This window comes from Scyliorhinus torazame, chromosome 25 (assembly GCF_047496885.1).
Source record: "Scyliorhinus torazame isolate Kashiwa2021f chromosome 25, sScyTor2.1, whole genome shotgun sequence".
Classification (NCBI taxonomy): Eukaryota; Metazoa; Chordata; class Chondrichthyes; order Carcharhiniformes; family Scyliorhinidae; genus Scyliorhinus; species Scyliorhinus torazame.
In genome coordinates, this window is record NC_092731.1 from 47,747,332 (window position 1) to 47,771,237 (window position 23,906).

Consider the following 23,906-nt stretch of genomic DNA (forward strand, 5'->3'; position numbering starts at 1 on the left):
GATGGAGTTTAATCCGGACAAATGTGAGGTAATGCATTTTGGCAGGTAGGGAATATACAGTGAATGGTAGAACCCTCAAGAGTATTGAAAGTCAAAGAGATCTAGGAATACAGGTCCACAGGTCATTGAAAGGGGCAACACAGGTGGAGAAGGTAGTCAAGAAGGCATACGGCATGCTTGCCTTCATTGGCCGGGGCATTGAGTATAAGAATTGGCAAGTCATGTTGCAGCTGTATAGAATCTTAGTTAGGCCACACTTGGAGTATAGTGTTCAATTCTGGTCGCCACATTACCAGAAGGATGTGGAGGCTTTAGAGAGGGTGCAGAAGAGATTTACCAGAATGTTGCCTGGTATGGAGGGCATTAGCTATGAGGAGCGGTTGAATAAACTAGGTTTGTTCTCATTGGAACGACGGAGGTTGAGGGGCGACCTGATAGAGGTCTACAAAATTATGAGGGGCATAGACAGAGTGAATAGTCAGAGGCTTTTCCCCAGGGTAGAGGGGTCAATTACTAGGGGGCATAGGTTTAAGGTGAGAGGGGCAAGGTTTAGAGTAGATGTACGAGGCAAGTTTTTTACGCAGAGGGTAGTGGGTGTCTGGACCTCGCTACCGGAGGAGGTGGTGGAAGCAGGGACGATAGGGACATTTAAGGGGCATCTTGACAAATCCATGAATAGGATGGGAATAGAGGGATACGGACCCAGGAAGTTTAGAAGATTGTAGCTTAGTCGGGCAGCATGGTCGGCACGGGCTTGGAAGGCTAAAGGGCCTGTTCCTGTGCTGTACATTTCTTTGTTCTTTGTTTGTTTGAATATGGCGGCAAAGTGGACGTGAGGATTGTCACATCAGATCAGCTATGATCTCATTGAATGGTAGAGCAGACTCGAGATGTGGAATCGCCAATCTCTGCTCATATGTCTTATGGTCTAATTCCATTGAACGCACAATGGTTAGAGTCCGCACATTATGGGATTCATCAGGTTGCAGCATCACGCTCAGAATGTGTTATTTTTAAGACTTCCGAAGCTCTTCTCAGCACTTTCTGTGATTCCCAGGTTTCTTACTACCCACATTGCTGCCTCAGTTATCCCGAATGCAGACAGACAAATATTAACGAGAAATAAGGAAAGGATTGAAAGCAGTGGTAAATGCAATTAATCTTAATTCTGAGTACAGCCTTGTTTAGCAATACAGAGTGACTGTATCTGCTCGCAAACAATCAGAGAGCCAATGAAAGTCATTCACTGAAGAAAAGGACCACGGTCTACTGGGGCTCCAATGCTGTCGAGTGGCTGAAAGCGGATCTTGCAACATTCCAAACCATGGTAGCAATGTAAAGGGAAATAGTCCTCTTCCGGTTTGCAATCCCTCTTCCGGCACATTGTTCCAGGCAAGTTGCAGAGACTCAAAAATTCTGAATTTCAAAATAAAATGAATAAATTATTGATTGAATGTGCGAATGCCTAATGCTGAAATTGGCAGCTGGCTGGACAGTGCTATTGCGACTAACTCTGTAGTATCCATTAACAGTTTCTATTTTGGGTTTATTAAATCTACATGCTATTCTTCAACCAACGTGGAATATACCATATCTTTATTTTAGAAAATGATATTAGAACACTTGCCATAACTAAAGGCCATTCAAAGTGGAAATGTTATGTTTTGGTTTAAAAATGCGAAATCAGTTTTAAAAGAACAGCTACTTTCAGTTATAGAACCGTATAACCCCTACGTTGCAGAATCAGGCCATGAGGCCCAGAGAGCCTGTAGCGACCATCCAAAAGAGCAACCTAACCAGACAAACTCCGGCACCCCATTTCCATAATCCCAGCGAACCTGCACCTCACAAGTAGGAAGATCTCCTCTGCCATCTATGTGCAAAGGAAAATCTAGGTCTTTTAAATCCAATAACAGATACGTTTGATGACATGATAGGATTAACCACATATTTCCCACAGTGCATAAGGATGCTATAGGAGCGTTTTCAAAACCTCTGTATTGAGTCAGATTTCACGTGGGGTTCTTCCCTGTGGTTATGGCTCAACTCAGTACAGAGAGGAACAGAGACAACAACCTGGATAAGACGGCTTTATTAACCCAAGCTTGATGCCGTGTACAGGAGAGATGAGATCTGTCTGCTTGTCAAGACCTATCTACAAACACTGATAAAAACACATCAATTATACGATTTCCAAAAATCAATAACCCACCCCAGTTGGACTTGATCCAATCCTTGAAGCTTCATACCGAGGCCCACTCCCCTGCCCTATCCCTGTAACCCCTCATAAACGGCACACATTTGGACACTAAGGGCAATTTGGCATGGCCAATACACCGAATCAGCTCACCTTTGGACTGTAGGAGGAAATCGGAGCACCCGGAGGAAACCCACGGAGAAGTGGAGAAAGTGCAAACTCCACAAACACATGGCTGGAATTGAGCCCGTGTCCCTGGAGCTGTGAGGCAGCAGTGCTAACTACTGTGCCACTGTGCCGTCCCCGATACCAGGTGGTACGCACTGCCAGCGGAGGTGGTGAAGTCAAAGTCATTAGGGGCATTTAAGCAACTCTTGGACTGGCACATGGACAGCAGAAAACTGAAGGTGTGTAGCTTAGGTTGATCTTAGATTAGGATAAATGGTCGGCACAACATCATGGGCCGAAGGGCCTGTACTGTGCTGTAACGTTCTGTATTCTATGTTCTATATATCGAACAATGGCAGGTCAGTCAATCGAACCTCAGTTGTGGTCAATTTATTGGAATCAGTTCATCGGGACAGGATAAACTGTCACTTCAAAAGGCGCAGATTAATCGAAGACAGTCAGCGGGGATGTTAACAGAAGACCGTGACTGACTAAGTTGAATGAAGATTGAGCAAGTGACAAGTAAGATTGGTGACGGTAGTTAATTTCCGCAAACGAACCCAGGTCAACTTTTTTGTTGGACTAAAACTATCTGAATGCTCTATCATCTATCATAATTATAGTATCTCCATTGCTGTTGGCATGGTGTGGGCTGCATAGATTATATCACGACTCTTGACAAATTCCCACATGACAGAGTGGTTACAAATAAGTCTCCATGGGTTCCTGCGGAATGTAGCCTACTGGACACACAATTGGCTCAGTGGGAAAGAAAGGTTACTTGTCAGTGCCTGCGAGATATTTGTCCAGTGGGATATAAGTGATATTCCCACGTTTTCTTGTTCTATATATTAAAGGTTTGGAGGTGAAATGGGGGGATTACATAGATACATAGAAGATAGGAGAAGGAGGAGGTGTTTTGGCCCTTCGAGCCTGCTCCGCCATTCATCACCATCATGGCTGATCATCCAATTCAATAGCCTAATCCTGCTTTCTCCCCATAACCTTTGATCCCATTCTCCCCAAGTGCTATATCCAGCCGCATCATGAATATATTCAAAGTTTTAGCATCAACTACTTTCTGTGGTAATGTATTCCACAGGCTCACCATTCTTTGTGTGAATAAGTGTCTCCTTATCTCTGTCCAAAATGGTTTACCCTGAATCCTCAGACTGTGACCCCTGGTTCTGGACACACCCATCATTGGTAACATCTTCCCTGCATCTACCCTGTCCAGTCCTGTTAGAATTTTATAAGTCTCTATGAGGTCCCCCCTCATTCTTCTGAACTCCAGCGAGAACAATCCCAACCGAGTCAATCTCTCCTCGTATGACAGTCCCGCCATCCCTGGAATCAGTCTGGTAAACCTTCGCTGCTCTCCCTCGAGAGCAAGAACATCCTTCCTCAGAGAAGGAGACCAAAACTGCCCACAATACTCCAAGTGTGGCCTCACCAAGACCCTGGAAAATCACAGCAACACATCCCTGCTTCTATACTCGAAACCTCTCGCAATGAAGGGCAACATACCATTAGCCTTCTTTACCGCCTGCTGCACCTGCATGCTTACCTTCAGCGAATGATGCACAAGGACACCCAGGTCCCGCTGCACACTCCCCTCTCCCAATTTACAAACATTCGGGTAGTAATCTGTCTTCCTGTTCTTGCTTCCAAAATGAATAACGTCACACTTATTCAACTTATACTGCATCTACCATTGGTTTGCCCACTCGTCCAACCTGTCCAGATATTGCTGTTGGATCTCTGGGTGGGATTCTCTCAGCCCACGCCGGTTTGGAGAATCTCTGTTCCCAACGATATGCCGACGCCGTTTTGCGATTCTGCCAACAAGCGAAACCAGCATGGTTGTCCTCGGCGCCGAACGGCCCGGAGAATCGCCGGAGATGCCCGTTTAGCGATTCGCTGGGCCCCGGTGATTCCCCGGTGATGGACTGAAGTCCAGATCCCAGGTCACGGCGGCGCCCCCAACCGGCTTTTAAAAATCGTGCGCAAGTCGCTGACTCAAGACTCGGAAGCAGGAGCTAAGGGGCCGGCATGGGGGGACGCACGGGTGTCGGGACGGGCACGGCCGTGGCTGGGGGCGAGGGGCTGACGGGGGAAGGGCCTCCAGATTCAGGGGGGTTCGTGGGGAGGACAGCTCTGCCGGCCGGGAATGTGCCACTATTATTTGTGTGAATAAGTGTCTCCTTATCTCTGTCCAAAATGGTTTACCCTGAATCCTCAGACTGAATCCCCCTGGTGGCCAGGCTAATGGGCACCGACCCTGGGCGCTCGCTGAGCGCGAGACCCCGACCCTGTGGATGGGTGACAGACCCAACCCCCACCCCCGGGGGGCCGGCCACCCAGCCGATGGCGCCCACCAGGAGGTAGGGGCTTCCATGGCATCCCCCACCAAGGGCACTGCCATCCAACGGTGGCGCTATCAGGAGGCACGGGCAACAGGAGCCGGGGCACAGAGGGTGCGGCCAGCGGTTGATGGGCATGCATTTGTGTGGTGCAAGCGTGGCACAATCGACCAACCTGGGCGGCTTGTGGAAGGGACCATGCGCCATGGTTCAATCTGTTGCCTACCCCCACCCCCACGCCCTGCAGATCATCATCTTTGGGCACCAGCCAGCGATGTTGGCCGCCGTGGCGGCGGCGGCTGCCCTGCATGCGGCCCTGTGGCAGCGTATGCGCAGGCTGCTTAAAGAGGTGGCGGCAGCTGCAGCAGAGGGACGGGCTGCAGGGGGCCAGGTGGCAGCCGATGAGGCCTCGTGTATACTGGCGCCGCATGTCCTTCGAGGAGCTGCCGGACGGGACATGCTGGAGGAGACTTTGGATGAGCCGGGAGACCATCGCCCATATTCACCACCTGATTGCACACCTGGCACCACGTGGGACTGCGGGGGGGGCGGGGACAGCGTCTCCTGATGGCCTTTAAGGTGACGGTGGCCTTGAACTTTTATGTTCCAGTTGCCGAGTCAGGACCTGTCCGGCATCTCGCAGGCACCGGTGCACCCGTGCAGTGACCGACGCCCTGTATGCCATCGCCGGCCGCTACATCGGGTTCCGGGCCAGCCAGGATGCCCGGGTGCGGGATTCGCTGCCGTGGCCAGGATGCCCATGGTCCAGTGGGCGATCGATGGGGTTCATGTGGCCATCAGCGGATAACAGGGCCGTGTTCATGAACAGGAAGGGGTCCCACTCCATGAACGTTCAGGTGGTCTGTGACCATCGGATGAAGATCCTGCACGTCTGCACCCGCTACCCCGGCATTTATCCTGGCCCAATCGTTCATCCCCGCCATGTTCGAGGGACGCCCCCCGCCCCCCCCCCCCCCCCCCACCCCCCCCCAGACTGCAGGGCTGGTTGCTGGGCGACAAGGTTTACCTGTTGCGGTCGTGGCTGGTGAAGCCAATACGGAGGCCACAGACCGACGAGGAGCGCTGCTACAACGATGTCCATGCAGCGCCCAGGGGTGTGGTCGAGAGGTGCTTTGGGCTGCTGAAGATGCGCTTCAGGTGCCTGGACCGTTCTGTGGGGGGTCCTCCAGTACCCGTCGGAGAGGGTCAGCTGCATCGTTCTGGTCTGCTGTGTCCTGCACAACATCGCCCAGCAGAGGGCGATGTGCTGGAGGAGGAGGAATAGGAGGCAGAGGGGGAGCCCGTGGAAGGGCACCGTTCTCCAGATGAGGAGGATGGGGAGGGGCGGGGCAATCGACGGGACATGGGGGCCGTATATGGACGGGAGGCTGCACAATGCCATCGGCAGGGCCAGCGAGCACGCTTCACCAACTAGGGGGGCAGAGGCTCGCTGAGCAGTGGCACTGGCACCACGTCACCTCCCCGCACCCCCACCTCCCCCACCACCCACCACCCTTACCTCCCACACAACCTCATGCACCACACCCTCCATTACACATCCACCTGTGGCACAATGGGCTGGGCTCACACGGTTGCTTGTGGAAGCGGCTGTGCTCGATGCCATGGAGGATGATGACAACCCGCTCTGCGATGAGCTGTCAGCTCCAAATCGTTAGACAATGTCTGACTCATGGCCACATTTGCCCCCTCCACCTGGGTAGTCCCTGTATGTGGCCTGGACACTCCTTCACATGGCCCTGTCGAATCGCTGGGGGCGGGGTGGCGTGGACGTCCGGGTGGGGGGGGGGCACACATTACACCCACCGGGGCTCAACATTCCTTTACCCGTCGACCACCGCGGCACTCAGTCCCCTACCCGAACCCACCATCATCGGACATATCCCAGAGGCAGCTTGCATTGGTGTAACAGTGAGTTTAATTAGAAAGGTTACATACACGTGCCCTAGCCCCTATAACTAAACTGTGCCCTGCACCCATGCCAACTTACTAGGTGTCGAACTTCCTGGCCTTACATCCCCAGACGGTACAGCAGGAGTGGAGGCGGACGGCTGAGACTTCCTGTCCTGCGACTTGGCTCCCCGTTGGCGCTCGTTTCCTGGGTCGGCCCAACCTGGATGGGCCAGGCTGCTCCTCGGGCATCCTGGATGGCATGGAGCCCCCCTGTTCTGCCCGCTGTCCACCAGGTGCACCAGGGATGGGACGAGGGGAGTCCGAGGTGCCGCGGTGTTCCGGGACCTCCCCTGCAGGAGTCACCGGCACGGGCCCCAGCACCTCCTCCTCCCTCGGTGTGCCCGGTGTCCCCGGGCCTCTCCAGGGGATGGGGGTGCGAGCGGAGACAAGCCCCGAGGCACCACCGACACCTGGCGCTGCCAGTCCTGGAGGCCCGCTGTGCTGTCGACCAGGGTCCGAACCTCAGCAGCGATGGAGCTCAGGGAGTGGGTCATCCCTGCCTGGGACTGTCACCCTGCCACCTCCCTCTGGGCTTGTGCAACGCCAGCAGCACCTGGGAGATGTCGCCGATGCTCTCAGAGAAGGCCTGCTGAGACTCCGCCAGACCCCGAAGCCCGGCGGCAATGTCCAGTTGGCTCTGGGACATGGGGAAGCCCCAGGACTTGCAGAACCTTGACCTATGGTCGAAACCGTTGTCCCGATTGCCTCCATCGCGGACGCCACCCGTGCGGTGTCGGCCTGGGAGGCAGCCGTGACCGGTACCACTCGCTGCTCCTGGAGCGGATGGACTCCTCCACCTGCGTCTGCAGATTCTGGAAGGCGGCTGTCATCCCGTTGTCCACTCCCTGGGTTTCCAAACGCATCGGGTCTGTGGGTGGGTCTGGTAAGTCCAGGAACCCGGCACCCTTCTGGGCGGCAGCTGGATGCCGCGGCTGGGCTGCCCTCCGACCGTCCGGCCCCTCGGCTGCTCCTACCTCCACCTGCTGTACCAGAGCGGCTGTGCGGTGCGCACCAGTGAGTGTCCCAGAAGCCTCATGGCTAAAGTGCCCGACCGCAGCGAGTGTCTCGCGATGGTGGAGGGTCTGGGTTACATCAGTCCGAGAAGTCAAGGTCGTCGTCAGGGCCAAAATCCGGGGTCTCCTGCGGTCGACCCCTGGCCCGATTGGCCTGTGTTGCCCCCGTGTGCGTGTCACTGTCCGGCCCATCAGTCCTCTGGGTTGGCGTGCTCTGTGTGGCAGTGCTCTCGGTGTCGTGTGCATCAGGGGATAGGGTGCCTGTGTCTTGGCTTTCGGTGTCCCGGGTGTCGTCCTCTTTCTCTCAGTGTCCTTGGTCACCCTGTCAGTGGAAGGTCTTCCCGCCTCCCCGCCGTGGTCTGCGTGCCACGGGGGCCACTGGGCCTGGCACTGGCCATGGGCCTGCAATGCTAGATGGGCCAGGACCACCGGCGGCTTGTCCTGTAAGACACAAGACAACACATATCATTAAACAGACGAAAGGAGGTCAGTGGGTGCAGTGGGGCATGGGGTGGGGGGGTGTTGCATGGGATGGGGTGAGGGGGGTGCAGTGGGGGATGGGGTGAGGGGGGTGCAGTGGGAGAGGGTGGAGGGGGTGGAGTGGGGGGGATGGAGTGAGGAGAGTGCAGTGGGGGATGGGGTGAGGGTGGTGCAGTGGGAGAGGGTGGAGGGGGTGGAGTGGGGGGGATGGAGTGAGGGGGTGCAGTGGGGGATGGGGTGAGGGGGATGCAGTGGAGGACGGTGGAGGGGGTGGAGTGAGGGGGGGGCAGTGGGGGATGGGGTGAGGGGGTGGAGTGGGGGGGGTGGAGTGAGGGGGGTGCAGTGGGGGATGGGGGGATGGGGTGAGGGGGGTGCAGTGGGAGAGGGTGGAGGGGGTGGAGTGGGGGATGGGGTGAGGGGGGTGCAGTGGGGGATGGGGTGAGGGTGGTGCAGTGGGAGAGGGTGGAGGGGGTGGAGTGGGGGGGATGGAGTGAGGGGGTGCAGTGGGGGATGGGGTGAGGGGGATGCAGTGGAGGACGGTGGAGGGGGTGGAGTGAGGGGGGGGCAGTGGGGGATGGGGTGAGGGGGTGGAGTGGGGGGGGTGGAGTGAGGGGGGTGCAGTGGGGGATGGGGGGATGGGGTGAGGGGGGTGCAGTGGGAGAGGGTGGAGGGGGTGGAATGGGGGATGGGGTGAGGGGGGTGCAGTGGAGGACGGTGGAGGGGGTGGAGTGAGGGGGGGCAGTGGGGGATGGGGTGAGGGGGTGGAGTGGGGGGGGTGGAGTGAGGGGGGTGCAGTGGGGGACGGTGGAGGGGGTGGAGTGGGGGGGATGGGGTGAGGGGGCTGACGTCAGGCGGGGGAGTCTCACTTGTTGGTTCGCCTCGACCTGGCAGCCGGCAACCTCCCGGCCCTCGGCTCTGCCTGCGGCCCTCTGTTCACTCATGGACGGTGAGGGGGTGCGGTATGGGTAGAACCCCTCCGGTTCTCTCCCTGTGGTTGTGGGCAGTGGGGCGTGGGGGCGGGAGAAACAAACATCAGGGTTTGGCGGCCCGATGCAGGCAGCGCTGATGGTGGGTAAATGATGGCAGGGCAGCACGGGGCACCCGCATGGGTGGGTGCAGCCCATATGGGTCACATCGGGGTTGTGCCGTCACCCTGGGGGCACCTTTCATATGTGTGGGTGGTATGCGGGGTGGTGTCAGGGGCACGTTGCTGTGTACTCACCCTGCCTGCTCTCGTAAGGTCGTGCATCTTATCGCGGCTCTGTTTGTGCCCTGTGGCGCTGACAGAATTGCCCACCTCCCTCCACAAACGCCGGACTGGTGGTGTCCACGTGTGGGGCACAGGACCGCCCTCCTCTCCTCTCCCGTGTCCAGCAGCGTATCCAGGTCCCTGAACCTTGGGGCGGCCCGGCGGGCGGCGGCAATCTTGCGGATCTTACGACTGAGTGAGGGCCAGCGTCATTGATGCGTCGGTCTGATCCCCACTTCTCGCGGCTCCTGTGCTAGCTCCTTTTGCGGGCCAGAATTGCTACTCACAGCGGCCCATTCACGCCATTGTAAAACATCCGGCTTTTACATCTGCATCAACATTTAGCCACTGGATCGGAGAATCCCGCCGCCCTGCATCCTCATCACAATTCACCCTCCCACCTAATTTGGTATCATCTGCAAACTTTGAGATGTTACATTTTGTTCCCTCACCCAAATCATTAATATGTATTGTGAATAGCTGGGGTCCCAGCACCGATCACTGTGGTACCCCACTGGTTACTGCCTGCCAATTTGGAAAAGACCCGTTAATTCCTACTCTTTGTTTCCTCTCTGCCAACCAGTTTTCCATCCACCTCAATCCATTTCCCCCAATCCCATGCATTTTAATTCTGCACAATAATCTCTTATGCGGGACTTTGTCAAACGCCTTCTGAAAGTCCAAATATACCACATCGACTGGCTCCGTTGTCCACTGTACTGGTTACCTCTTTAAAGAATTCCAACTGATCTGTCAAGCATGATTTCCCTTCATAAATCCATGCTGATTCTGGCTGGATCACTGCCACTGCTTTCTAAATGTTCTGCTATAAAGTCCTTGATAAGGGATTCAAGCATTTTCCCCACTTCCGATGTTAGGCTTACTTGTCTATAATTCCCTGCTTTCTCTCGACCTCCCTTTTTCAATATCGGAGTGACGTGAGCTACCCTCCAATCTGCAGGGACAGATCCAGAGTATAGAATCCAGGAAGATGACCACCAATGCATCCCCTATTTCCAGAGCCACCTCCTGATTGATTTAATAGAATGCTGCAATGCTGAAAGGTTAGTTTGGAACAAAGAAGACTGATGAGACGTTTGATAAAGAAGTTCTTATGGGTAAAGAGGGATACGGCACGAGGAAGTGCTGAAGATTTTGGCCAAGTCTGGTACTATGACCGGTACAGGCTTGGATTACAGAAGGGCCTGTTCCAGTGCTGTATTGCTCTTTCTTCTAACTGACTGTGCAACGAATCAGTGAGCATACTTGCTGCAAGAAAAGTAGGAAATAATGGCAGGATTGAGGAGAAATCTCCTCTTTTGATGTAGGGAGTGGTATTAAATCGGGACATCCTGCCATCCATGTGAGAAATCATGTTACTTTTAAAAATATGTTGTAGGGATATTACACTAATGTGTGTGTGTGTGTGGCTGTGAATGATTAATTAAGATGTGGATCGGTTAAATGGAGCCAGGTACAGGTTCCGGAATGTGCCGACTCGGAGCTTTTCACAATAACTTGTGACACTAAAAGATTAATATTATTAGAAGTGTAAAGGTGCAAGATGCGTACATTTATTGTGGATGTTTCCTGGTTAAGTAGTTAATAAGTATCTCGGCCAGGATCAACTGTTGAATAACAAAATAAATTCAGAGGCTGCAAAAAAAACATTTAACATCTTTGATGAGTTCCATGCACACACAGAATAGAGTACATTCCAATCTATTGACCCCAAAACCGAGACAAAATAGAATCGTGAAATACTACCATATGTTTGGGAAATATGAGGTCAAATATGTGCTGAGAGGAATGAAGTCGGAGATGAAAGGAAAAGAGAATATTTTTACGTCATCGGGAGGATTAGAGGGATGGTTCTGTGAGGAATACTGTGCTATAATCACTCTCTGTATGGGCCTATGACAGGCACAGACTCCATCTTTGTCCTGAATCGAAGACAGGCTTTTAGTCAGATTGAGATAGAATATTTCTGAGACCTGAGACAATTCTATTCATGGAAGCAGGTAGGAGTAAGACGGAGAATTGAACATTACATAGCCAACTGACAGTTATTGGGAAAATGTTGGAAATTATTATTTAACAATGCCTCCTTACAAGAAAGGTAAAATTCGATTCAGCGATGATGGTTTTCAGAAAATGAAGCCTTGTCTGACATACATATTTCATCTTTTGTGGAGGGGAAAAATGGTTTGGAAAACAAGAAACACGGAGATCTAGTGCATCTGGTTTTCCAAAGTCCCTTGGGTAAGTAAGCACATAAATGTTTAATGCACTATGATAGGACTACTGGATTCTACTGATGGAAAGAGAGAAGCGTTTAAACAAAGTGTAAGATCTTAGGACCATTCGTGTCACCCTGGCTCTATTCATGTGCAATTGACCAACCCGACGTTTTGCCATGGAGCTTCATAGTTTTACCCTACAGATGACTATAACATTCTAGTGGAAGTCATTGAATCAATCAGCTCTCAGGTAGTGCACCTGGGAAGGTAAACATTGGATGTCAAGAAAGATATCTTCTGCTTTCACCAATCATCTTAACTCGGTCTCTGTGGATTTTCGAAAATTGCATCAATGGGACGTTTCTCTCCCATCTTCTCTGACCAAACCTCTTCATGATTTGGAATGTCTTGATTAAATATCCGAGCAACATTCCCTTTTATAAGACAAGTGGACTCAGCATCATTCCTCTATCTAATAAACTGAAGTTCCGACTCCCTGGAGCCATTCATGTGGTACATTTATGTAACCTGTGTGTTGTTTTCATATTCTTCAAAAAAGCAGTTCTTTTTTCAGGTGTGATTGCTTTCTTGTTTTCTTACTCATTATTATAAAGTCCAAAACACCGTATGGATTGTTCGCCCCACTTTAAATATGCCCTGCCGTCTTCAAATATTCGGAAGCTGTGCTCCTGCACGACCTCGGAATTTTAGCGTTTTTTGCACCTTGCTTCTCGGCGTCTTTATTAATAAAATTTATCATTTTACTCTTTCCATCAATAAATGTAATCTGGTGGGCAGCACGGTGGAGCAGTGGGTTAGCACTTGCGGCCTCGTGGCGCCGAGGTCCCAGGTTCGATCACGGGTCTGGGTCACTGTCCGTGTGGAGTTTGCACATTCTCCCCGTGTCTGCGTGGGTTTCACCCCCACAACCCAAAGATGTGCAGGGTAGGTGGATTGGCCACACTAAATTGCACCTTAATTGGGAAAAAAATGAATTGGGTACTCTAAATGTATATTTAAAAAAATAAATTTAATCTGTACATTTCATTAAAACGTTTTGTTCTTTTTAATTTAAAAGAATGCGCTGGAATTACAGAATAACGCAAACATCATTGAGCAGTTGTAAGCGGGGTCTGCAATTACCCGAACGCAGGCTGAAACAACTGATTTGTAAAGGCCGGAAAGGGGCAAATGTGTTTAGGTAATGTTCAGGAAACTTTTTTAAAGCGATCTATGTCCAGTCCATCAAGAAACAACGCACTGTTCGACCTGGTTCGTGGAACTGATGTGGGCGGGCTGTCAATGGGGGAACATTTCGGACTCAGTGATCATTTTATCATAACTTGAATGCTGATGATGGTTACGGAAAATCAGTAATCCAGAGTTAATGGGGGGGGGGGGGGGGTAATCCAGAGTTAATGGGGGGGGGGTAACCTCAATGGGGCATGAGGGGAGCTGGGACAGTTAGATGGGAAAGACAAGTTGGAGGGGAAAAACTGTAGCTGGTCATTCGGTTACCTTCAAATCATAAATGGTCCTGATTCACAATCACGTATATTTCCTGAGCAGGGTACGAGTATGACAAAGGAGACAAAAATTAATATAAGGAATAAAAAGAGTGCTTATGACAGATCGAAGGTAGAAAAGATTGTAGAGAACCAAGACGCAGAGAGAAGATTCAGAGGGAAGATGAAAGAAGATAATTAGAGAAGCTAAGACTGATTATGAGAAAAGGCTGGCAACCAACATAAAGTGGAAGTAAAAGCAAATTAATTCTTATTCCACAGTATAAATATTTTCCACTTTCTCTATCTGTTAGCTTTGACAAAGAGTCATTTGACTCGAAACGCTAGCCATTTTCTCTCCCTCCAGATGCTACCGGACATTTTGAGATTTTCCAGCATTTTCTCTTTCGATAAAGTGGAAATCCCAGTTTTCTGTAGGTATATAAATAACAAAGAACAAAGAACAAAGAAATGTACAGCACAGGAACAGGCCCTTCGGCCCTCCAAGCCCGTGCCGACCATGCTGCCCGACTAAACTACAATCTTCTACACTTCCTGGGTCCGTATCCCTCTATTCCCATCCTAGTCATGTATTTGTCAAGATGCCCCTTAAATGTCACTATCGTCCCTGCTTCCACCACCTCCTCCGGTAGCGAGTTCCAGGCACCCACTACCCACTGTGTAAAAAACTTGCCTTATACATCTACTCTAAACCTTGCCCCTCTCGCCTTAAACCTATGCCCCCTAGTAATTGACCCCTCTACCCCGGGGAAAAGCCTCTGACTATCCACTCTGTCTATGCCCCTCCTAATTTTGTAGACCTCTATTAGGTCACCCCTCAACCTCCGTCGTTCCAGTGAGAACAAACCGAGTTTATTCAACCGCTCCTCATAGCTAATGCCCTCCATACCAGGCAACATTCTGGTGAATCTCTTCTGCACCCTCTCTAAAGCCTCCACAAGTGTGGTGACCAGAATTGAACACTATGCTCCAAGTGTGGCCTAACTAAGGTTCTATACAGCTGCAACATGACTTGCCAATTCTTATACTCAATGCCCCGGCCAATGAAGGCAAGCATGCCGTATGCCTTCTTGACTACCTTCTCCACCTGTGTTGCCCCTTTCAGTGACCTGTGGACCTGTACACCTAGATCTCTCTGACTTTCAATACTCTTGAGGGTTCCACCTTTCAATGTATATTCCCTACCTGCATTAGACCTTCCAAAATGCATTACCTCACATTTGTCCGGATTAAACTCCATCTGCCATCTCTCCGCCCAAGCCTCCAAACAATCTAAATGCTGCTAGGTTTTAATCCGGACTCTGTTAGGGGTTTTCTGTTAGGGGTTTTCTATAGGCCTCCGAAAAGTTCCAGAGATGTAGAGGAAAGGATTGCAAAGACGATTCTGGATAGGTGCGAAAGCAACAGGGTAGTTGTTATGGGGGACTTTAACTTTGCAAATATTGACTGGAAACGCTCTGGTTCGAGTACTTTAGATGGGTCCGTTGACAAATCCAATGTGTGCAGGAGGGTTTCCTGACACAGTATGTAGATGGGCCAACGAGAGGCGAGGCCGTATTGGATTTGGGACTGGGTAATGAACCAGGACAGGTGTTAGATTTGGAGGTAGGTGAGCACTTTGGGGATAGTGACCACAATTCGATTACGTTTACTTGAGTGATGGAAAGGGATAGGTATATACCGCAGGGCAAGAGTTATATCTGGGGGAAAGGCAATTATGGTGCGATGAGGCAAGACTTAGGATGCATCAGATGGAGAGGAAAACTGCAGGGGATGGGCACAATGGAAATGTGGAGCTTGTTCAAGGAACAGCTACTGCGTGTCCTTGATAAGTATGTACCTGTCAGGCAGGGAGGAAGTGGTCGAGCAAGGGAACCGTGGTTTACTAAAGCAGTCGAAACACTTGTCAAGAGGAAGAAGGAGGCTTACGTAAAGATGAGACATGAAGGTTCAGTAAGGGCGCTCGAGAGTTACAAGTTAGCTCGGAAGGACCTAAAGGGAGAGCTAAGAAGAGCCAGGGGGCGACATGAGAAGTCTTTGGCAGGTAGGATCAAGGATAACCCTAAAGCTTTCGAATGATATGTCAGGAATAAAAGAATGACTAGGGTAAGAGTAGGGCCAGTCAAGGACAGTAGTGGGAAGTTGTGCTTGGAGTCCGAGGAGATAGGAGAGGTGCTAAATGAATATTTCTCGTCAGTATTCACACAGGAAAAAGACAATGTTGTCGAGGAGAGTACTGAGATTCAGGCTACAAGACTAGGAGGGCTTGAGGTTCATAAGGAGGAGGTGTTAACAATTCTGGAAAGGGTGAAAATAGATAAGTCCCCTGGGCCGGATGGGATTTATCCTAGGATTCTCTGGGGAGCTAGGAATGAGATTGCTGAGCCTTTGGCTTTGATCTATAAGTCATCTTTGTCAACAGGAATAGTGCCAGAAGATTGGAGGATAGCAAATGTTGTCCCCTTGTTCAAGAAGGGGAGTAGAGACAACCCCGGTAACTATAGACCAGTGAGCCTTACTTCTGTTGTGGGCAAAATCTTGGAAAGTTTTTTAAGAGATAGGGTGTATAATCATCTGGAAAGGAATAATTTGATTAGACATAATCAACACGGTTTTGTGAAGGGTAGGTCGTGCCTCACAAACCTCATTGAGTTCTTTGAAAAGGTGACCAAACAGGTGGATGAGGGTAAAGCAGTTGATGTGGTGTATATGGATTTCAGTAAAGCGTTTGATGAGGTTCCCACGGTAGGCTACAGCAGAAAATACGGAAGCATGGGATTCAGGGAGATTTAGCAGTTTGGATCAGAAATTGGCTAGCTGGAAGAAGACAAAGGGTGGTGGTTGATGGGAAGTGTTCAGACTGGAGTCCAGTTACTAGTGGTGTACCACAAGGATCTGTTTTGGGGCCACTGCTGTTTTTATAAATGACCTGGAGGAGGGCGTAGGAGGATGGGTGAGTAAATTTGCAGATGACACTAAAGTCGGTGGAGTTGTGGACAGTACGGAAGGATGTTACAAGTTGCAGAGGGACATAGATAAGCTGCAGCACTGGGCTGACAGGTGGCAAATGGAGTTTAATGCAGAAAAGTGTGAGGTGATTCATTTTGGAAGGAATAACAGGAAGACAGAGTACTGGGCTAATTGTAAGATTCTTGGCAGTGTGGATGAGTAGAGAGACCTCGGTGTCCATGTACATAGATCCCTGAAAATTGCCACTCAGGTTGAGAGGGTTGTTAAGACGGCTTACGGTGCGTTAGCTTTTACTAATAAAAGCTAACGTAGAGGGATTGAGTTTCGGAGTCATGAGGTCATGTTGCAGCTGTACAAAACTCTGGTGCGGCCGCATTCGGTGTATTGCGTGCAATACTGGTCGCCGCATTATAGGAAGGGTGTGGAAGCATTGGAAAGGGTGCAGAGGAGATTTACCAGAATGTTGTCTGGTATGGAGGGAAGATCTTATGTGGAAAGGCTGAGGGACTTGAGGCTGTTTTCGTTAGAGAGAAGACGGTTACGAGGTGACTTAATTGAGGCATTCAAGATGATCAGAGGATTGGATAGGGTGGACAGTGAGAGCCTTTTTCCTCGGATGGTGATGTCTAGCACGAGGGGACATAATGAGGGGTGATAGATATAAGACAGATGTCAGAGGTAGGTTCTTTACTCAGAGAGTAGTAAGGGTGTGGAATGCCCTGCCTGCAACAGTAGTGGACTCGCCAACACTAAGGGTATTCAAATGGTCATTGGATAGACATATGGACGATAAGGGAATAGCGTAGATGGGCTTTAGAATGGTTTCACAAGTCGGCGCAACATCGAGGGCTGAAAGGCCTGTACTGCGCTGTTATGTTCTATGTTCTATCTGCCATCTCTCCGCCCAAGTCTCCAAACAATCTAAATCCTGCGGTATCCTCTGACAGTCCTCATCGCTATCCGCAATTCCACTAACCTTTGTGTCGTCTGCAAACTTACTAATCAGACCAGTTACATTTTCCTCCAAATCATTTATATATACTACAAACAGCAAAGGTCCCAGCACTGATCCCTGCGGAACACCACTGGTCACAGCCCTCCAATTAGAAAAGCATCCTTCCATTGCTACTCTCTGCCTTCTATGACCTAGCCAGTTCTGTATCCACCTTGCCAGCTCACCTCTGATCCCGTGTGACTTCACCTTTTGTACTAGTCTACCATGAGGGACCTTGTCAAAGGCCTTACTGAAGTCCGTATAGACAACATCCACTGCCTTACCTGCATCAATCATCTTTGTGACCTCCTCGAACAAATCTATCAAGTTAGTGAGACACGACCTCCCCTTCAGAAAACCATGCTGCCTCTCACTAATACGTCCATTTGCTTCCAAGTGGGAGTCGATCCTGTCTCGAAGAATTCTCTCCAGTTAGTTCCCTACCACTGAAGTAAGGCTCACCGGCCTGTAGTTCCCTTGCTACCCTTCGTAAACAGAGGAACAACATTGGCTAGGCTCCAGTCCTCCGGGACATCACCTGAAGACAGTGAGGATCCAAAGATTTCTGTCAAGGCCTCAGCAATTTCCTCTCCAGCCCCCTTCAGTTATCTGGGGTAGATCCCATCAGGCCCTGGGGACTTATCTACCTTAATATTTTTTAAGACGCCCAACACCTCGACTTTTTGGATCTCAATGTGACCCAGGCTATCTACACACCCTTCTCCAGACTCAACATCTACCAATTCCTTCTCTTTGGTGAATACAGATGCAAAGTATTCATTTAGTGCCTCGCCCATTTCCTCTGGCTCCACACATCGATTCCCTTGCCTATCCTTCAGTGGGCCAACCCTTTCTCTGCCTACCCACTTGCTTTTTATGTACGTGTAAAAAGCCTTGGGATTTTCCTTAACCCTATTTGCCAATGACTTTTCGTGACCCCTTCTAGCCCTCCTGACTCGTTGCTTAAGTTCCTTCCTACCTTCCTTATTTTCCACACAGGCTTCGTCTGTTCCCAGCCTTTTAGCCCTGACAAATGCCTCCTTTTACTTTTTGACGAGACCTACAATATCTCTCATTATCCAAGGTTCCCGAAAATTGCCGTAGTTATCCTTCTTCCTCACAGGAACATACCGGTCCTGAATTCCTTTCAACTGACACTTGAAAGCCTCCCACATGTCAGATGTTGATTTGCCCTCAAACATCCGCCCCCAATCTAGGTTCTTCAGTTCCCGCCTAATATTGTTATAATTAGCCTTCCTCCAATTTAGCACATTCACCCTAGGACCACTTATCCTTGTCCACCAGCACTTTAAAACTTACTGAATTGTGGTCACTGTTCCCGAAATGTTCCCCTACTGAAACATCTACCACCTGGCCGGGCTCTTTCCCCAATACCAGGCCCAGTACCGCCCCTTCCCTAGTTGGACTGTCTACATATTGTTTTAAGAAGCCCTCCTGGATGCTCCTTACAAACTCTGCCCCGTCTAAGTCCCTGGCACTAAGTGAGTTCCAGTCAAACATAGAACATAGAACATAGAAAATACAGCACAGAACAGGCCCTTCGGCCCACGATGTTGTGCCGAACCTTTGTCCTAGATTAATCATAGATTATCATTGAATTTACAGTGCAGAAGGCGGTCATTCGGCCCTTTGAGTCCGCACCGGCTCTTGGAAAGAGCACCATACCCAAACTCAACACCTCCACCCAACCCCAAGGGCAATTTGGACATTAAGGGCAATTTATCATTGGCCAATTCACCTAACCCGCACATCTTTGGACTGTGGGAGGAAACCGGAGCACCCGGAGGAAACCCACACAGACACGGGGAGGACGTGCAGACTCCGCACAGACAATGACCCAAGCCGGAATCGAACCTGGGACCATGGAGCTGCGAAGCAATTGTGCTATCCACAATGCTACCGTGCTGCCCTTAAGAACAAATAAATCTACACTATATCATTTTACCGTCATCCATGTACCTATCCAATAGCTGCTTGAAGGTCCCTAATGTTTCCGACTCAACTACTTCCACAGGCAGTGCATTCCATGCCCCCACTACTCTCTGGGTAAAGAACCTACCTCTGATATCCCTCCTATATCTTCCACCTTTCACCTTAAATTTATGTCCCCTTGTAATGGTTTGTTCCACCTGGGGAAAAAGTCTCTGACTGTCTACTCTATCTATTCCCCTGATCAGCTTATAAACCTCTAACAAGTCGCCCCTCATCCTTCTCCGCTCTAATGAGAAAAGGCCTAGCACCCTCAACCTTTCCTCGTAAGACCTAATCTCCATTCCAGGCAACATCCTGGCAATATTGGGGAAGTTGAAGTCTCCCATCACCACAACCCTGTTGTTTTTATACTTTCCAAAATCTGTCTACCTAGCTGCTCCTCTATCTCCCGCTGGCTGTTGGGAGGCCTGTAGTAAACCCCCAACATTGTGACTGCACCCTTCTTATTGCTGATCTCTACCCATATAGCCTCACTGCCCTCTGAGGTGTCCTCTCGCAGTATAGCTGTGATATTCTCCCGAACAAGTAGCGCAACTCCGCCTCCCCTTTTACATCCCCCTCTATCCCGCCTGAAACATCTAAATCCTGGAACGTTTAGCTGCCAATCCTGCCCTTCCCTCAACCAGGTCTCTGTAATGGCAACAACATCATAGTTCCAAGTACTAATCCAAGATCTAAGTTCATCTGCCTTACCCGTAATACTTCTTGCATTAAAACATATGCACTTCAGGCCACCAGACCCGCTGTGTTCAGCAACTTCTCCCTGTCTGCTCTGCCTCAGAGCCACACTGTCCCTATTCCCTAGTTCTCCCTCAATGCTCTCACCTTCTGACCTATTGCTCCCGTGCCCACCCCCCTGCCATACTAGTTTAAACCCTCCCGTGTGACACTAGCAAACCTCGCGGCCAGGATATTTATGCCTCTCCGGTTTAGATGCAACCCTTCCTTCTTATATAGGTCACACCTGCCCCGGAAGAGCTCCCAGTGCTCCAGATAACGGAAACCCTCACTCCTGCACCAGCTTCATCCGATGCCAGTGCTTATGTAGTTACATTGTATACCTTGTGTTGCCCTATTATGTATTTCCTTTTCTTCCCATGTACATTAGGTCTGTTGAGCTGTTCGCAGAAAAATACTTTTCACTGTACCTCGGTACACGTGACAATAAACAAATCCAATCCAATCCAATGTGTCTGCATATCTGCTCCTCTATCTCCCGCTGGCAGTTAGGAGGTCTATAGTAAATCCCCAACGTTGTGACAGCACCCTTCCTATTCCTGAGATTTACCCAGATTGCCTCCCTGCATGAACCCGCCAAGGTGTCCGCCCTCAGCACAGCTGTGATATTGTCCTCAACCAGTAATGCAACTCCCCCACCCCTTTTGAAACCCCTCTGTCCTGCCTGAAGTATCTAAATCCTTGTACGAAGTCTTACAACACCAGGTTAAAGTCCAACAGGTTTGTTTCGATGTCACTAGCTTTCGGAGCACTGCTCCTTCCTCAGGTGAATGAAGAGGTCTCTCCGGGACCTCTTCATTCACCTGAGGAAGGAGCAGCGCTCCGAAAGCTAGTGACATCAAAACAAACCTGTTGGACTTTAACCTGGTGTTGTAAGACTTCGTACTGTGCTCACCCCAGTCCAACGCCGGCATCTCCACTACATATCTAAATCCTGGAATGTTTAGTTGCCAATTCTTTCCCTCTTTCAACCAAGTTTCTGTTATAGCAACAACCTCATAATTCCACGGACTAATCCAAGCTCTAAGTTCATCTCCCTTCCCTGAAATATTCCTCGCATTGAACCTGATGCACTTCAGCCCACCAGCCCCGCTGCGTTGACCAACCATTCCGTGCCTGCTCTTCCTCTTAATCTCACTGGCCTCAGTCTGTAGCTCTCCCTCAGTTATTTCTCCCGTTGACCTACTGCTCTGGTTCCCACCTCCTGCCATTCTAGGCAGTTCAAACTATTTCTCTGCCTTCCACTTTTCTCCGAACTCGTTTCTGTCCCCTTCTTTACTACCCTCTGACTCGCTACATTGGTTTCCATCCCGCTGCCGCATTAGACTACTGGTCATTATGGAGTGAGATGAGGAGGCATGTCTTCACACTAGTGAAACCTGGATTCCTCTGCCCCCAGACTGTAGGGAATGATCCAACATTTAACGTCGGCAAAGTGAGAATAGCGAAGTTTATTTTTGCCTGGACGGAAATGATAAAAGAGCAGATGTGTTTGTGGATGTAGCTGTGGGGCTGGAGGGAGGTGGAGGGAGGGAAGTTATACTTTCCCCCGAATACCAGGCTTGGTCAGACTGAATGGTCTGCTCCTGCTTTGGGTTCTTCTTGTTCGGGTGCATATTGTTGCAGCATTGCTCACAATTGTCAGTTCTGAAACTGTGAAACTGCACACTGGGATGTCGGGAAATGTGTCTCGGGAGTTCAGCATCCTGTGAATTTTTTTTTTTAATTTCAATTTCTCACACCGTCAATCAAGGAGCAGGAGCCTGCCTCAGGTTTTGTGAGTTTATCCCTTTCTAGAATCTGGGCTGTAACCTTACTTCGAAACATGATCCACATTCCGGCTGGCGACTATCACTGCAAAAGGGGACAACAGTTTGACCGCGCGTTGCTTGTGTGCTTGGCTCAACTCTGAACATCTGTCTTTCCCTTCACCCGGTCAGGCATCCAGACACAATTTGTGGTAGAATTAGTTTAGATTAAAATCCTAAACCCGCCGGTCACAATCTTCTTCAGTCAAACAATCAAAACCTCATTATGAAAGCAGAGAGAAAAAATTTAAAAAGTAGAATAGTTTAAAGATGGGCTGGTCAGAGATTGGAGAAGTGAAGGACTGTTACCTTTGGAAGCTGATTGAATGATTAACTCTTCAACGCCAACAATTAGGAGCCCAAGAACGAATAGCAGAGCATTCATCGTCTTAGGCATTTTTACAGACTCAACATCCGTCACCTTGAATCGAAACACACATCGGGAGAGTTTCCTGCCTTTATTACCGCACTTATAGGGGAGTGACTGACAATGACATCCTATCCCAAGGTGTTTCTTATCTGCGTGACATGGGATGAGTTGGCAGCTTGACTCCGTGGGCACAGCTTTTCCTTTGAAATCGCAGAGCTGTGTTCAGTGAAAGTATTAGCCAAGTACATCAATGGCTGAATAGTTAGTCAAGCATCCGGGCAACATTACCTCATCGATGATCAATCTAGGATCTGGGTTAATTAGCTACGACGTGAGTTAATATTCCACCAGGGCAATTGTGGAATTCCGCTTCGGTTCAGTAAATTTGCAACAAATCTAGTATTTGCAATGGCGATTCGGAGACACTGGATTGGAGTAAAAGAGAACAAGAACAAAGAACAAAGAAAATTACAGCACAGGAACAGGCCCTTCGGCCCTCCCAGCCTGCGCCCATCCAGATCCTTTATCTAAACCTGTCGCCTATTTTCCAAGGATCTACTTCCCTCTGTTCCCCGCTCATTCATATATCTGTCTAGATGCATCTTAAATGATGCTATCGTGCCCGCCTCTACCACCTCTGCGTAAAAAAAATTTCCACGCACATAGAACATAGAACATAGGAAATACAGCACAGAACAGGCCCTTCGGCCCACGATGTTGTGCCGAACCTTTGTCCTAGATTAATCATAGATTATCATTGAATTTACAGTGCAGAAGGAGGCCATTCGGCCCTTTGAGTCTGCACCGGATCTTGGAAAGAGCACCCTACCCAAACCAAGGGCAATTTTGGACACTAAGGGCAATTTATCGTGGCCAATCCACCTAACCTGCACATCTTTGGACTGTGGGAGGAAACCGGAGCACCCGGAGGAAACCCACGCAGACACGGGGAGGACGTGCAGACTCCACACAGACAGTGATCCAAGCCGGAATCGAACCTGGGACCCTGGAGCTGTGAAGCAATTGTGCTATCCACAATGCTACCGTGCTGCCCTTAAGAACAAATAAATCTACACTATATCATTTTACCGTAATCCATGTACATATCCAATAGCTGCTTGAAGGTCCCTAATGTTTCCGACTCAACTACTTCCACAGGTAGTGCATTCCATGCCCCCACTACTATCTGGGTAAAGAACCTACCTCTGATATGCCTCCTCTATCTTCCACCTTTCACCTTAAATTTATGTCCCCTTGTAATGGTTTGTTCCACCCGGGGAAAAAGTCTCTGACTGTCTACTCTATCTATTCCCTTGATCATCTTATAAACCTCTATCAAGTAGCCCCTCATCCTTCTCCGTTCTAATGCGAAAAGGCCTAGCACCCTCAACCTTTCCTCGTAAGACCTACTCTCCATTCCAGGTAACATCCTGGTAAATCTCCTTTGCACCTTTTCCAAAGCTTCCACATCCTTCCTAAAATGAGGCGACCAGAACTGTACATTCCAAATGTGGCCTTACCAAAGTTTGGTACAGCTGCATCATCACCTCACGGCTCTTAAATTCAATCCCTCTGTTAATGAACACACCATAGGCCTTCTTCACAGCTCTATCCGCTTGCGTGGCAACTTTCAAAGATGTATGAACATAGACCCCAAGATCTCTCTGCTCCTCCACATTGCCAAGAACTCTACCGTTAACCCTGTATTCCGCATTCATATTTGTCCTTCCAAAATGCACAACCTCACACTTTTCAGGTTTAAACTCCATCTGCCACTTCTGAGCCCAGCTCTGCATCCTATCTATG

General features: G+C 49.9%; 1 long non-coding RNA gene across 1 annotated transcript; it reads right to left on the reverse strand.

Moving 5' to 3' along the window:
• Nucleotides 1-1,147: 1,147 nt before the first annotated feature.
• Nucleotides 1,148-22,368, reverse strand: LOC140402511 (uncharacterized). Its single transcript, XR_011938146.1, has 2 exons — nt 22,040-22,368; nt 1,148-1,416 (listed from the first exon to the last, which is right to left on the reverse strand). It is a non-coding gene; the product is annotated as an uncharacterized lncRNA (long non-coding RNA).
• Between the last annotated feature and the right edge of the window lie 1,538 nt (nt 22,369-23,906).